The following is a 13,508-nucleotide window of genomic DNA, read 5'->3' as shown; positions in this document are numbered from 1 at the left end:
AAGCGACCACATAATTTGTCCCTTTAATTGAAGTAATAATTCGGTGGTTTGGTGGGATTTCCTAAATTCCAGTGTGTTTCTGCTTGCCACAACAAAGTCAAAAGAGAGAATGAACTGGCACACAGACTAAGATATTAGGACCTGTTTAGTAGCAAACAGAAGGCTGTCCATCATATCGCAAAGCCATTATGACAAGGGCTCCTCCTCCCCTGTAGGATAAATAATAATAATTATGATTTATTCTATATAGCACTTTTCATTACACACAGAATCTCAAAGTAGCTTTAAAAACTCAAATAAACTCAAGGTGATCTGGTACATACTTGGCCGATGGCTTCCAAAGCTTCAGATGATAATAATAAGATGGAGAGTGATGGAGTCTGTAGTTAGAGAGGAGTTGAGGCAGTTCACTTCAGATACTTAGCTTGCACTTGTATGTGCTAGAGAACTGTGCTACATACCAATTCTTTTCAATATGTATAAATATAGAGATATAAATATATGTATGACTCCTGCTCTTTTTGTTTTACCTTTTAATAAATCACTTAAATGGGGATCCCTCTTAATGGTTCATGAGTAATTTGGTATTGTTCGGCATGTTTAACGTTACCTGCCTAAGTACCTTAGATCGCAAGCCCATAATTAGTCAATAGGGCTGACTGGCTAGCTACTAGTACTGTTAGCTAGCCAGATAGCAACAAAGCATTGTTAGCTAGCTAATGTAACCATGAAGAATTGACATCTATCTTACATATTATTCGTTTTAGGTCATTTTTGTCCTGTTTAGCTATCTGGCTAGCTAAATTGTTACGATTCACATATCTAGCTGATAATTGTAACGTCAAACGTTTGCTTTGTGTATATCTTGATTCGTCTATTGTTGCCATTGTCCTGGCTGGAAGGAGCTGTGAAGCGTGAGGTAATACAGTAGGGGGAGTGCGAGTGCTTCTTAAATGTATTGCTTTATGCATTCTCCTCACTCGCGTCCACACAAAAACGTACTCAAGAGAACGGAGTGGAGAATACAATCGGAGCATGAGTGTGGAGCATGGTAGTATGTTTGGAAAAACACCCCTAGAGTTTGAGAGCTACAAGCCCCCACTCACCCAGTAATTTTTGAACTGTCCCTAAATTATCCTATTAAAACACTACATGGGAAATACGTCATGAACTCACGACAATTGAAAGTGCAGAGTATAAAACAGTACTTAGCCTAATATATTATGAACAGCCACGATAGCGTCGTCTACTGTTTGGTCTATTTTGAATCAATATTTCAACTCGCCACCACACTCTACGTATTTCCCACTGGTGTTTCCCAACTGCAGTCCTCAGGTTGCCCCAGCAACACACATTCACATTTTAGAGCCAGACAAGCACGCTTGATTCAATTTGTTTACTAATCCTTCGATTAGTTAAATCAGTCCAGAGCTACAACAACAATGTGTGCTGATTGAACCAAACTAAATAGTTGGAGGATGCGGGCATCGATCCCGCTACCTCTCGCATGCTAAGCGAGCGCTCTACCATTTGAGCTAATCCCCCTGTGCATCCAACAAGAAGTATGAAATCTCAATGACCACACTGCCAAAACCCTCGTCCATAAGAAAGGATACTTTTTAACAAGTATGCTTGCTTCAGCTGTCTAAAAGTATTTTTCATGGTAGTTCAGTAAAGGTTGAAGTAGTGATAGGAGTAAGCCCAGTGGTGGAAATAGTTGTATTGTTATCCAGATCTACAACAACAATGTGTGCTGATTGAACCAAACTAAATAGTTGGAGGATGCGGGCATGGATCCCGCTACCTCTCGCATGCTAAGCGAGCGCTCTACCATTTGAGCCAATCCCCCTGTGCCTCCAACAAGAAGTATGAAATCTCAATGACCGCACTGCCAAATTCCTCGTCCATAAGAAAGGATACTTTTTAACAAGTATGCTTGCTTCAGCTGTCTAAAAGTATTTTTCATGGTAGTTCAGTAAAGGTTGAAGTAGTTATAGGAGTAAGCCCAGTGGTGGAAATAGTTGTATTGTTGGGTTAGTATCCAGAGATACAACAACAATCTGTGCTGATTGAACCAAACTAAGTAGTTGGAGGATGCGGGTATCGATCCCGCTACCTCTCGCATGCTAAGCGAGCGCTCTACCATTTGAGCTAATCCCCCTGTGCATCCAACAAGAAGTATGAAATCTCAATGACCACACTGCCAAATCCCTCGTCCATAAGTAAGGATACTTTTTAACAAGTATGCTTGCTTCAGCTGTCTAAAAGTATTTTTCATGGTAGTTCAGTAAAGGTGGAAGTAGTGACTGCAGTAAGCCCAGTGGTGGAAATAGTTGTATTGTTGGGTTAGTGAGTTTTGGGTGTATGATAGCAGAAAAACCTGCGAGTCTGGAGTTCCCCCTGCTGGCTGTCTGTGGAATAACATTAGGATCAGTTGATCGTGGGGAAATGCATATTAGTCGCCCGAAACATGGTCACTGTTTTCCTGTCTTTTGTCGTGCTTATGCTCACTGCGTCTCAGTGGATCGCTCCAAGGCCTTTCTACTGTAAGCAGAGGAGAGGACAGCCTTCCAGTAGAATAAATAAGAGTCACAGCTCCCAACATTTACTAACAAATGAACAGCTACTAAATCAAAGATCTGTCTCATAAACTACACATGTGCCTACATGTGATAACCAAAGGGGATTTTTGCATTACCCCAAGCGACCACATAATTTGTCCCTTTAATTGAAGTAATAATTCGGTGGTTTGGTGGGATTTCCTAAATTCCAGTGTGTTTCTGCTTGCCACAACAAAGTCAAAAGAGAGAATGAACTGGCACACAGACTAAGATATTAGGACCTGTTTAGTAGCAAACAGAAGGCTGTCCATCATATCGCAAAGCCATTATGACAAGGGCTCCTCCTCCCCTGTAGGATAAATAATAATAATAATGATTTATTCTATATAGCACTTTTCATTACACACAGAATCTCAAAGTAGCTTTAAAAACTCAAATAAACTCAAGGTGATCTGGTACATACTTGGCCGATGGCTTCCAAAGCTTCAGATGATAATAATAAGATGGAGAGTGATGGAGTCTGTAGTTAGAGAGGAGTTGAGGCAGTTCACTTCAGATACTTAGCTTGCACTTGTATGTGCTAGAGAACTGTGCTACATACCAATTATTTTCAATATGTATAAATATAGAGATAGAAATATATGTATGACTCCTGCTCTTTTTGTTTTACCTTTTAATAAATCACTTAAATGGGATCCCTCTTAATGGTTCATGAGTAATTTGGTATTGTTCGGCATGTTTAACGTTACCTGCCTAAGTACCTTAGATCGCAAGCCCATAATTAGTCAATATGGCTGACTGGCTAGCTACTAGTACTGTTAACTAGCCAGATAGCAACAAAGCATTGTTAGCTAGCTAATGTAACCATGAAGAATTGACATCTATCTTACATATTATTCATTTTAGGTCATTTTTGTCCTGTTTAGCTATCTGGCTAGCTAAATTGTTACGATTCACATATCTAGCTGATAATTGTGACGTCAAACGTTTGCTTTGTGTATATCTTGATTCGTCTATTGTTGCCATTGTCCTGGCTGGAAGGAGGTTCAGTGAATGGGGCTGTGAAGCGTGAGGTAATACAGTAGGGGGAGTGCGAGTGCTTCTTAAATGTATTGCTTTATGCATTCTCCTCACTCGCGTCCACACAAAAACGTACTCAAGAGAACGGAGTGGAGAATACAATCGGAGCATGAGTGTGGAGCATGGTAGTATGTTTGGAAAAACACCCCTAGAGTTTGAGAGCTACAAGCCCCCACTCACCCAATAATTTTTGAACTGTCCCTAAATTATCCTATTAAAACACTACATGGGAAATACGTCATGAACTCACAACAATTGAAAGTGCAGAGTATAAAACAGTACTTAGCCTAATATATTATGAACAGCCACGATAGCGTCGTCTACTGTTTGGTCTATTTTGAATCAATATTTCAACTCGCCACCACACTCTACCTTCCACTGGTGTTTCCCAACTGCAGTCCTCAGGTTGCCCCAGCAACACACATTCACATTTTAGAGCCAGACAAGCACGCTTGATTCAATTTGTTTACTAATCCTTCGATTAGTTAAATCAGTCCAGAGCTACAACAACAATCTGTGCTGATTGAACCAAACTAAGTAGTTGGAGGATGCGGGTATCGATCCCGCTACCTCTCGCATGCTAAGCGAGCGCTCTACCATTTGAGCTAATCCCCCTGTGCATCCAACAAGAAGTATGAAATCTCAATGACCACACTGCCAAATCCCTCGTCCATAAGTAAGGATACTTTTTAACAAGTATGCTTGCTTCAGCTGTCTAAAAGTATTTTTCATGGTAGTTCAGTAAAGGTGGAAGTAGTGACTGCAGTAAGCCCAGTGGTGGAAATAGTTGTATTGTTGGGTTAGTGAGTTTTGGGTGTATGATAGCAGAAAAACCTGCGAGTCTGGAGTTCCCCCTGCTGGCTGTCTGTGGAATAACATTAGGATCAGTTGATCGTGGGGAAATGCATATTAGTCGCCCGAAACATGGTCACTGTTTTCCTGTCTTTTGTCGTGCTTATGCTCACTGCGTCTCAGTGGATCGCTCCAAGGCCTTTCTACTGTAAGCAGAGGAGAGGACAGCCTTCCAGTAGAATAAATAAGAGTCACAGCTCCCAACATTTACTAACAAATGAACAGCTACTAAATCAAAGATCTGTCTCATAAACTACACATGTGCCTACATGTGATAACCAAAGGGGATTTTTGCATTACCCCAAGCGACCACATAATTTGTCCCTTTAATTGAAGTAATAATTCGGTGGTTTGGTGGGATTTCCTAAATTCCAGTGTGTTTCTGCTTGCCACAACAAAGTCAAAAGAGAGAATGAACTGGCACACAGACTAAGATATTAGGACCTGTTTAGTAGCAAACAGAAGGCTGTCCATCATATCGCAAAGCCATTATGACAAGGGCTCCTCCTCCCCTGTAGGATAAATAATAATAATAATGATTTATTCTATATAGCACTTTTCATTACACACAGAATCTCAAAGTAGCTTTAAAAACTCAAATAAACTCAAGGTGATCTGGTACATACTTGGCCGATGGCTTCCAAAGCTTCAGATGATAATAATAAGATGGAGAGTGATGGAGTCTGTAGTTAGAGAGGAGTTGAGGCAGTTCACTTCAGATACTTAGCTTGCACTTGTATGTGCTAGAGAACTGTGCTACATACCAATTATTTTCAATATGTATAAATATAGAGATAGAAATATATGTATGACTCCTGCTCTTTTTGTTTTACCTTTTAATAAATCACTTAAATGGGATCCCTCTTAATGGTTCATGAGTAATTTGGTATTGTTCGGCATGTTTAACGTTACCTGCCTAAGTACCTTAGATCGCAAGCCCATAATTAGTCAATATGGCTGACTGGCTAGCTACTAGTACTGTTAACTAGCCAGATAGCAACAAAGCATTGTTAGCTAGCTAATGTAACCATGAAGAATTGACATCTATCTTACATATTATTCATTTTAGGTCATTTTTGTCCTGTTTAGCTATCTGGCTAGCTAAATTGTTACGATTCACATATCTAGCTGATAATTGTGACGTCAAACGTTTGCTTTGTGTATATCTTGATTCGTCTATTGTTGCCATTGTCCTGGCTGGAAGGAGGTTCAGTGAATGGGGCTGTGAAGCGTGAGGTAATACAGTAGGGGGAGTGCGAGTGCTTCTTAAATGTATTGCTTTATGCATTCTCCTCACTCGCGTCCACACAAAAACGTACTCAAGAGAACGGAGTGGAGAATACAATCGGAGCATGAGTGTGGAGCATGGTAGTATGTTTGGAAAAACACCCCTAGAGTTTGAGAGCTACAAGCCCCCACTCACCCAATAATTTTTGAACTGTCCCTAAATTATCCTATTAAAACACTACATGGGAAATACGTCATGAACTCACAACAATTGAAAGTGCAGAGTATAAAACAGTACTTAGCCTAATATATTATGAACAGCCACGATAGCGTCGTCTACTGTTTGGTCTATTTTGAATCAATATTTCAACTCGCCACCACACTCTACCTTCCACTGGTGTTTCCCAACTGCAGTCCTCAGGTTGCCCCAGCAACACACATTCACATTTTAGAGCCAGACAAGCACGCTTGATTCAATTTGTTTACTAATCCTTCGATTAGTTAAATCAGTCCAGAGCTACAACAACAATGTGTGCTGATTGAACCAAACTAAATAGTTGGAGGATGCGGGCATCGATCCCGCTACCTCTCGCATGCTAAGCGAGCGCTCTACCATTTGAGCTAATCCCCCTGTGCCTCCAACAAGAAGTATGAAATCTCAATGACCGCACTGCCAAATCCCTCGTCCATAAGAAAGGATACTTTTTAACAAGTATGCTTGCTTCAGCTGTCTAAAAGTATTTTTCATGGTAGTTCAGTAAAGGTTGAAGTAGTGATAGGAGTAAGCCCAGTGGTGGAAATAGTTGTATTGTTGGGTTAGTATCCAGAGCTACAACAACAATGTGTACTGATTGAACCAAACTAAATAGTTGGAGGATGCGGGCATCGATCCCGCTACCTCTCGCATGCTAAGCGAGCGCTCTACCATTTGAGCCAATCCCCCTGTGCCTCCAACAAGAAGTATGAAATCTCAATGACCGCACTGCCAAATTCCTCGTCCATAAGAAAGGATACTTTTTAACAAGTATGCTTGCTTCAGCTGTCTAAAAGAATTTTTCATGGTAGTTCAGTAAAGGTTGAAGTAGTTATAGGAGTAAGCCCAGTGGTGGAAATAGTTGTATTGTTGGGTTAGTATCCAGAGCTACAACAACAATGTGTGCTGATTGAACCAAACTAAGTAGTTGGAGGATGCGGGCATCGATCCCGCTACCTCTCGCATGCTACGCGAGCGCTCTACCATTTGAGCTAATCCCCCTGTGCATCCAACAAGAAGTATGAAATCTCAATGACCGCACTGCCAAATTCCTCGTCCATAAGAAAGGATACTTTTTAACAAGTATGCTTGCTTCAGCTGTCTAAAAGAATTTTTCATGGTAGTTCAGTAAAGGTTGAAGTAGTTATAGGAGTAAGCCCAGTGGTGGAAATAGTTGTATTGTTGGGTTAGTATCCAGAGCTACAACAACAATGTGTGCTGATTGAACCAAACTAAGTAGTTGGAGGATGCGGGCATCGATCCCGCTACCTCTCGCATGCTACGCGAGCGCTCTACCATTTGAGCTAATCCCCCTGTGCATCCAACAAGAAGTATGAAATCTCAATGACCACACTGCCAAATCCCTCGTCCATAAGTAAGGATACTTTTTAAAAAGTATGCTTGCTTCAGCTGTCTAAAAGTATTCTTCATGGTAGTTCAGTAAAGGTGGAAGTAGTGATAGGAGTAAGCCCAGTGGTGGAAATAGTTGTATTGTTATCCAGATCTACAACAACAATGTGTGCTGATTGAACCAAACTAAATAGTTGGAGGATGCGGGCATCGATCCCGCTACCTCTCGCATGCTAAGCGAGCGCTCTACCATTTGAGCTAATCCCCCTGTGCCTCCAACAAGAAGTATGAAATCTCAATGACCGCACTGCCAAATCCCTCGTCCATAAGAAAGGATACTTTTTAACAAGTATGCTTGCTTCAGCTGTCTAAAAGTATTTTTCATGGTAGTTCAGTAAAGGTTGAAGTAGTGATAGGAGTAAGCCCAGTGGTGGAAATAGTTGTATTGTTATCCAGATCTACAACAACAATGTGTGCTGATTGAACCAAACTACATAGTTGGAGGATGCGGGCATCGATCCCGCTACCTCTCGCATGCTAAGCGAGCGCTCTACCATTTGAGCCAATCCCCCTGTGCCTCCAACAAGAAGTATGAAATCTCAATGACCGCACTGCCAAATTCCTCGTCCATAAGAAAGGATACTTTTTAACAAGTATGCTTGCTTCAGCTGTCTAAAAGAATTTTTCATGGTAGTTCAGTAAAGGTTGAAGTAGTTATAGGAGTAAGCCCAGTGGTGGAAATAGTTGTATTGTTGGGTTAGTATCCAGAGCTACAACAACAATGTGTGCTGATTGAACCAAACTAAATAGTTGGAGGATGCGGGCATCGATCCCGCTACCTCTCGCATGCTAAGCGAGCCCTCTACCATTTGAGCTAATCCCCCTGTGCATCCAACAAGAAGTATGAAATCTCAATGACCACACTGCCAAATCCCTCGTCCATAAGTAAGGATACTTTTTAAAAAGTATGCTTGCTTCAGCTGTCTAAAAGTATTCTTCATGGTAGTTCAGTAAAGGTGGAAGTAGTGACTGCAGTAAGCCCAGTGGTGGAAATAGTTGTATTGTTGGGTTAGTGAGTTTTGGGTGTATGATAGCAGAAAAACCTGCGAGTCTGGAGTTCCCCCTGCTGGCTGTCTGTGGAATAACATTAGGATCAGTTGATCGTGGGGAAATGCATGTTAGTCGCCCGAAACATGGTCACTGTTTTCCTGTCTTTTGTCGTGCTTATGCTCACTGCGTCTCAGTGGATCGCTCCAAGGCCTTTCTACTGTAAGCAGAGGAGAGGACAGCCTTCCAGTAGAATAAATAAGAGTCACAGCTCCCAACATTTACTAACAAATGAACAGCTACTAAATCAAAGATCTGTCTCATAAACTACACATGTGCCTACATGTGATAACCAAAGGGGATTTTTGCATTACCCCAAGCGACCACATAATTTGTCCCTTTAATTGAAGTAATAATTCGGTGGTTTGGTGGGATTTCCTAAATTCCAGTGTGTTTCTGCTTGCCACAACAAAGTCAAAAGAGAGAATGAACTGGCACACAGACTAAGATATTAGGACCTGTTTAGTAGCAAACAGAAGGCTGTCCATCATATCGCAAAGCCATTATGACAAGGGCTCCTCCTCCCCTGTAGGATAAATAATAATAATTATGATTTATTCTATATAGCACTTTTCATTACACACAGAATCTCAAAGTAGCTTTAAAAACTCAAATAAACTCAAGGTGATCTGGTACATACTTGGCCGATGGCTTCCAAAGCTTCAGATGATAATAATAAGATGGAGAGTGATGGAGTCTGTAGTTAGAGAGGAGTTGAGGCAGTTCACTTCAGATACTTAGCTTGCACTTGTATGTGCTAGAGAACTGTGCTACATACCAATTATTTTCAATATGTATAAATATAGAGATAGAAATATATGTATGACTCCTGCTCTTTTTGTTTTACCTTTTAATAAATCACTTAAATGGGGATCCCTCTTAATGGTTCATGAGTAATTTGGTATTGTTCGGCATGTTTAACGTTACCTGCCTAAGTACCTTAGATCGCAAGCCCATAATTAGTCAATAGGGCTGACTGGCTAGCTACTAGTACTGTTAACTAGCCAGATAGCAACAAAGCATTGTTAGCTAGCTAATGTAACCATGAAGAATTGACATCTATCTTACATATTATTCGTTTTAGGTCATTTTTGTCCTGTTTAGCTATCTGGCTAGCTAAATTGTTACGATTCACATATCTAGCTGATAATTGTGACGTCAAACGTTTGCTTTGTGTATATCTTGATTCGTCTATTGTTGCCATTGTCCTGGCTGGAAGGAGGTTCAGTGAATGGGGCTGTGAAGCGTGAGGTAATACAGTAGGTGGAGTGCGAGTGCTTCTTAAATGTATTGCTTAATGCATTCTCCTCACTCGCGTCCACACAAAAACGTACTCAAGAGAACGGAGTGGAGAATACAATCGGAGCATGAGTGTGGAGCATGGTAGTATGTTTGGAAAAACACCCCTAGAGTTTGAGAGCTACAAGCCCCCACTCACCCAGTAATTGTTGAACTGTCCCTAAATTATCCTATTAAAACACTACATGGGAAATACGTCATGAACTCACAACAATTGAAAGTGCAGAGTATAAAACAGTACTTAGCCTAATATATTATGAACAGCCACGATAGCGTCGTCTACTGTTTGGTCTATTTTGAATCAATATTTCAACTCGCCACCACACTCTACGTATTTCCCACTGGTGTTTCCCAACTGCAGTCCTCAGGTTGCCCCAGCAACACACATTCACATTTTAGAGCCAGACAAGCACGCTTGATTCAAATCCCTCGTCCATAAGTAAGGATACTTTTTAAAAAGTATGCTTGCTTCAACTGTCTAAAAGTATTTTTCATGGTAGTTCAGTAAAGGTTGAAGTAGTTATAGGAGTAAGCCCAGTGGTGGAAATAGTTGTATTGTTGGGTTAGTATCCAGAGCTACAACAACAATGTGTGCTGATTGAACCAAACAAAGTAGTTGGAGGATGCGGGCATCGATCCCGCTACCTCTCGCATGCTAAGCGAGCACTCTACCATTTGAGCTAATCCCCCTGTGCATCCAACAAGAAGTATGAAATCTCAATGACCACACTGCCAAATCCCTCGTCCATAAGTAAGGATACTTTTTAAAAAGTATGCTTGCTTCAGCTGTCTAAAAGTATTCTTCATGGTAGTTCAGTAAAGGTGGAAGTAGTGACTGCAGTAAGCCCAGTGGTGGAAATAGTTGTATTGTTGGGTTAGTGAGTTTTGGGTGTATGATAGCAGAAAAACCTGCGAGTCTGGAGTTCCCCCTGCTGGCTGTCTGTGGAATAACATTAGGATCAGTTGATCGTGGGGAAATGCATGTTAGTCGCCCGAAACATGGTCACTGTTTTCCTGTCTTTTGTCGTGCTTATGCTCACTGCGTCTCAGTGGATCGCTCCAAGGCCTTTCTACTGTAAGCAGAGGAGAGGACAGCCTTCCAGTAGAATAAATAAGAGTCACAGCTCCCAACATTTACTAACAAATGAACAGCTACTAAATCAAAGATCTGTCTCATAAACTACACATGTGCCTACATGTGATAACCAAAGGGGATTTTTGCATTACCCCAAGCGACCACATAATTTGTCCCTTTAATTGAAGTAATAATTCGGTGGTTTGGTGGGATTTCCTAAATTCCAGTGTGTTTCTGCTTGCCACAACAAAGTCAAAAGAGAGAATGAACTGGCACACAGACTAAGATATTAGGACCTGTTTAGTAGCAAACAGAAGGCTGTCCATCATATCGCAAAGCCATTATGACAAGGGCTCCTCCTCCCCTGTAGGATAAATAATAATAATTATGATTTATTCTATATAGCACTTTTCATTACACACAGAATCTCAAAGTAGCTTTAAAAACTCAAATAAACTCAAGGTGATCTGGTACATACTTGGCCGATGGCTTCCAAAGCTTCAGATGATAATAATAAGATGGAGAGTGATGGAGTCTGTAGTTAGAGAGGAGTTGAGGCAGTTCACTTCAGATACTTAGCTTGCACTTGTATGTGCTAGAGAACTGTGCTACATACCAATTATTTTCAATATGTATAAATATAGAGATAGAAATATATGTATGACTCCTGCTCTTTTTGTTTTACCTTTTAATAAATCACTTAAATGGGGATCCCTCTTAATGGTTCATGAGTAATTTGGTATTGTTCGGCATGTTTAACGTTACCTGCCTAAGTACCTTAGATCGCAAGCCCATAATTAGTCAATAGGGCTGACTGGCTAGCTACTAGTACTGTTAACTAGCCAGATAGCAACAAAGCATTGTTAGCTAGCTAATGTAACCATGAAGAATTGACATCTATCTTACATATTATTCGTTTTAGGTCATTTTTGTCCTGTTTAGCTATCTGGCTAGCTAAATTGTTACGATTCACATATCTAGCTGATAATTGTGACGTCAAACGTTTGCTTTGTGTATATCTTGATTCGTCTATTGTTGCCATTGTCCTGGCTAGAAGGAGGTTCAGTGAATGGGGCTGTGAAGCGTGAGGTAATACAGTAGGGGGAGTGCGAGTGCTTCTTAAATGTATTGCTTAATGCATTCTCCTCACTCGCGTCCACACAAAAACGTACTCAAGAGAACGGAGTGGAGAATACAATCGGAGCATGAGTGTGGAGCATGGTAGTATGTTTGGAAAAACACCCCTAGAGTTTGAGAGCTACAAGCCCCCACTCACCCAGTAATTTTTGAACTGTCCCTAAATTATCCTATTAAAACACTACATGGGAAATACGTCATGAACTCACAACAATTGAAAGTGCAGAGTATAAAACAGTACTTAGCCTAATATATTATGAACAGCCACGATAGCGTCGTCTACTGTTTGGTCTATTTTGAATCAATATTTCAACTCGCCACCACACTCTACGTATTTCCCACTGGTGTTTCCCAACTGCAGTCCTCAGGTTGCCCCAGCAACACACATTCACATTTTAGAGCCAGACAAGCACGCTTGATTCAATTTGTTTACTAATCCTTCAATTAGTTAAATCAGTCCAGAGCTACAACAACAATGTGTGCTGATTGAACCAAACTAAATAGTTGGAGGATGCAGGCATCGATCCCGCTACCTCTCGCATGCTAAGCGAGCGCTCTACCATTTGAGCTAATCCCCCTGTGCCTCCAACAAGAAGTATGAAATCTCAATGACCGCACTGCCAAATCCCTCGTCCATAAGAAAGGATACTTTTTAACAAGTATGCTTGCTTCAGCTGTCTAAAAGTATTTTTCATGGTAGTTCAGTAAAGGTTGAAGTAGTGATAGGAGTAAGCCCAGTGGTGGAAATAGTTGTATTGTTATCCAGATCTACAACAACAATGTGTGCTGATTGAACCAAACTAAATAGTTGGAGGATGCGGGCATCGATCCCGCTACCTCTCGCATGCTAAGTGAGCGCTCTACCATTTGAGCCAATCCCCCTGTGTCTCCAACAAGAAGTATGAAATCTCAATGACCGCACTGCCAAATTCCTCGTCCATAAGAAAGGATACTTTTTAACAAGTATGCTTGTTTCAGCTGTCTAAAAGTATTTTTCATGGTAGTTCAGTAAAGGTTGAAGTAGTTATAGGAGTAAGCCCAGTGGTGGAAATAGTTGTATTGTTGGGTTAGTATCCAGAGCTACAACAACAATGTGTGCTGATTGAACCAAACTAAGTAGTTGGAGGATGCGGGCATCGATCCCGCTACCTCTCGCATGCTAAGCGAGCGCTCTACCATTTGAGCTAATCCCCCTGTGCATCCAACAAGAAGTATGAAATCTCAATGACCACACTGCCAAATCCCTCGTCCATAAGTAAGGATACTTTTTAAAAAGTATGCTTGCTTCAGCTGTCTAAAAGTATTCTTCATGGTAGTTCAGTAAAGGTGGAAGTAGTGACTGCAGTAAGCCCAGTGGTGGAAATAGTTGTATTGTTGGGTTAGTGAGTTTTGGGTGTATGATAGCAGAAAAACCTGCGAGTCTGGAGTTCCCCCTGCTGGCTGTCTGTGGAATAACATTAGGATCAGTTGATCGTGGGGAAATGCATGTTAGTCGCCCGAAACATGGTCACTGTTTTCCTGTCTTTTGTCGTGCTTATGCTCACTGCGTCTCAGTGGATCGCTCCAA

At 41.1% G+C, this 13,508-nt stretch overlaps 9 non-coding genes across 9 annotated transcripts; all 9 read right to left on the bottom strand.

Annotated features, from left to right (window-relative positions):
• Nucleotides 1-1,472: 1,472 nt before the first annotated feature.
• On the bottom strand, nt 1,473-1,545 carry trnaa-agc. The gene has a single exon. It is a non-coding gene; the product is annotated as a tRNA-Ala (tRNA).
• A 543-nt stretch (nt 1,546-2,088) lies between these two features.
• trnaa-agc lies at nt 2,089-2,161 on the bottom strand. The gene has a single exon. It is a non-coding gene; the product is annotated as a tRNA-Ala (tRNA).
• A 2,022-nt stretch (nt 2,162-4,183) lies between these two features.
• Nucleotides 4,184-4,256, bottom strand: trnaa-agc. The gene has a single exon. It is a non-coding gene; the product is annotated as a tRNA-Ala (tRNA).
• A 2,022-nt stretch (nt 4,257-6,278) lies between these two features.
• trnaa-agc lies at nt 6,279-6,351 on the bottom strand. Its single transcript has one exon. It is a non-coding gene; the product is annotated as a tRNA-Ala (tRNA).
• Nucleotides 6,352-6,590: 239 nt separating this feature from the next.
• On the bottom strand, nt 6,591-6,663 carry trnaa-agc. Its single transcript has one exon. It is a non-coding gene; the product is annotated as a tRNA-Ala (tRNA).
• Nucleotides 6,664-7,518: 855 nt separating this feature from the next.
• Nucleotides 7,519-7,591, bottom strand: trnaa-agc. The gene has a single exon. It is a non-coding gene; the product is annotated as a tRNA-Ala (tRNA).
• Nucleotides 7,592-7,822: 231 nt separating this feature from the next.
• Nucleotides 7,823-7,895, bottom strand: trnaa-agc. Its single transcript has one exon. It is a non-coding gene; the product is annotated as a tRNA-Ala (tRNA).
• A 2,451-nt stretch (nt 7,896-10,346) lies between these two features.
• Nucleotides 10,347-10,419, bottom strand: trnaa-agc. The gene has a single exon. It is a non-coding gene; the product is annotated as a tRNA-Ala (tRNA).
• A 2,643-nt stretch (nt 10,420-13,062) lies between these two features.
• Nucleotides 13,063-13,135, bottom strand: trnaa-agc. The gene has a single exon. It is a non-coding gene; the product is annotated as a tRNA-Ala (tRNA).
• Between the last annotated feature and the right edge of the window lie 373 nt (nt 13,136-13,508).

The sequence above is a fragment of the Oncorhynchus mykiss genome, chromosome 31 (genome assembly GCF_013265735.2).
Source record: "Oncorhynchus mykiss isolate Arlee chromosome 31, USDA_OmykA_1.1, whole genome shotgun sequence".
Classification (NCBI taxonomy): domain Eukaryota; kingdom Metazoa; phylum Chordata; class Actinopteri; order Salmoniformes; family Salmonidae; genus Oncorhynchus; species Oncorhynchus mykiss.
This window is presented reverse-complemented; position numbering and strand designations above follow the sequence as displayed.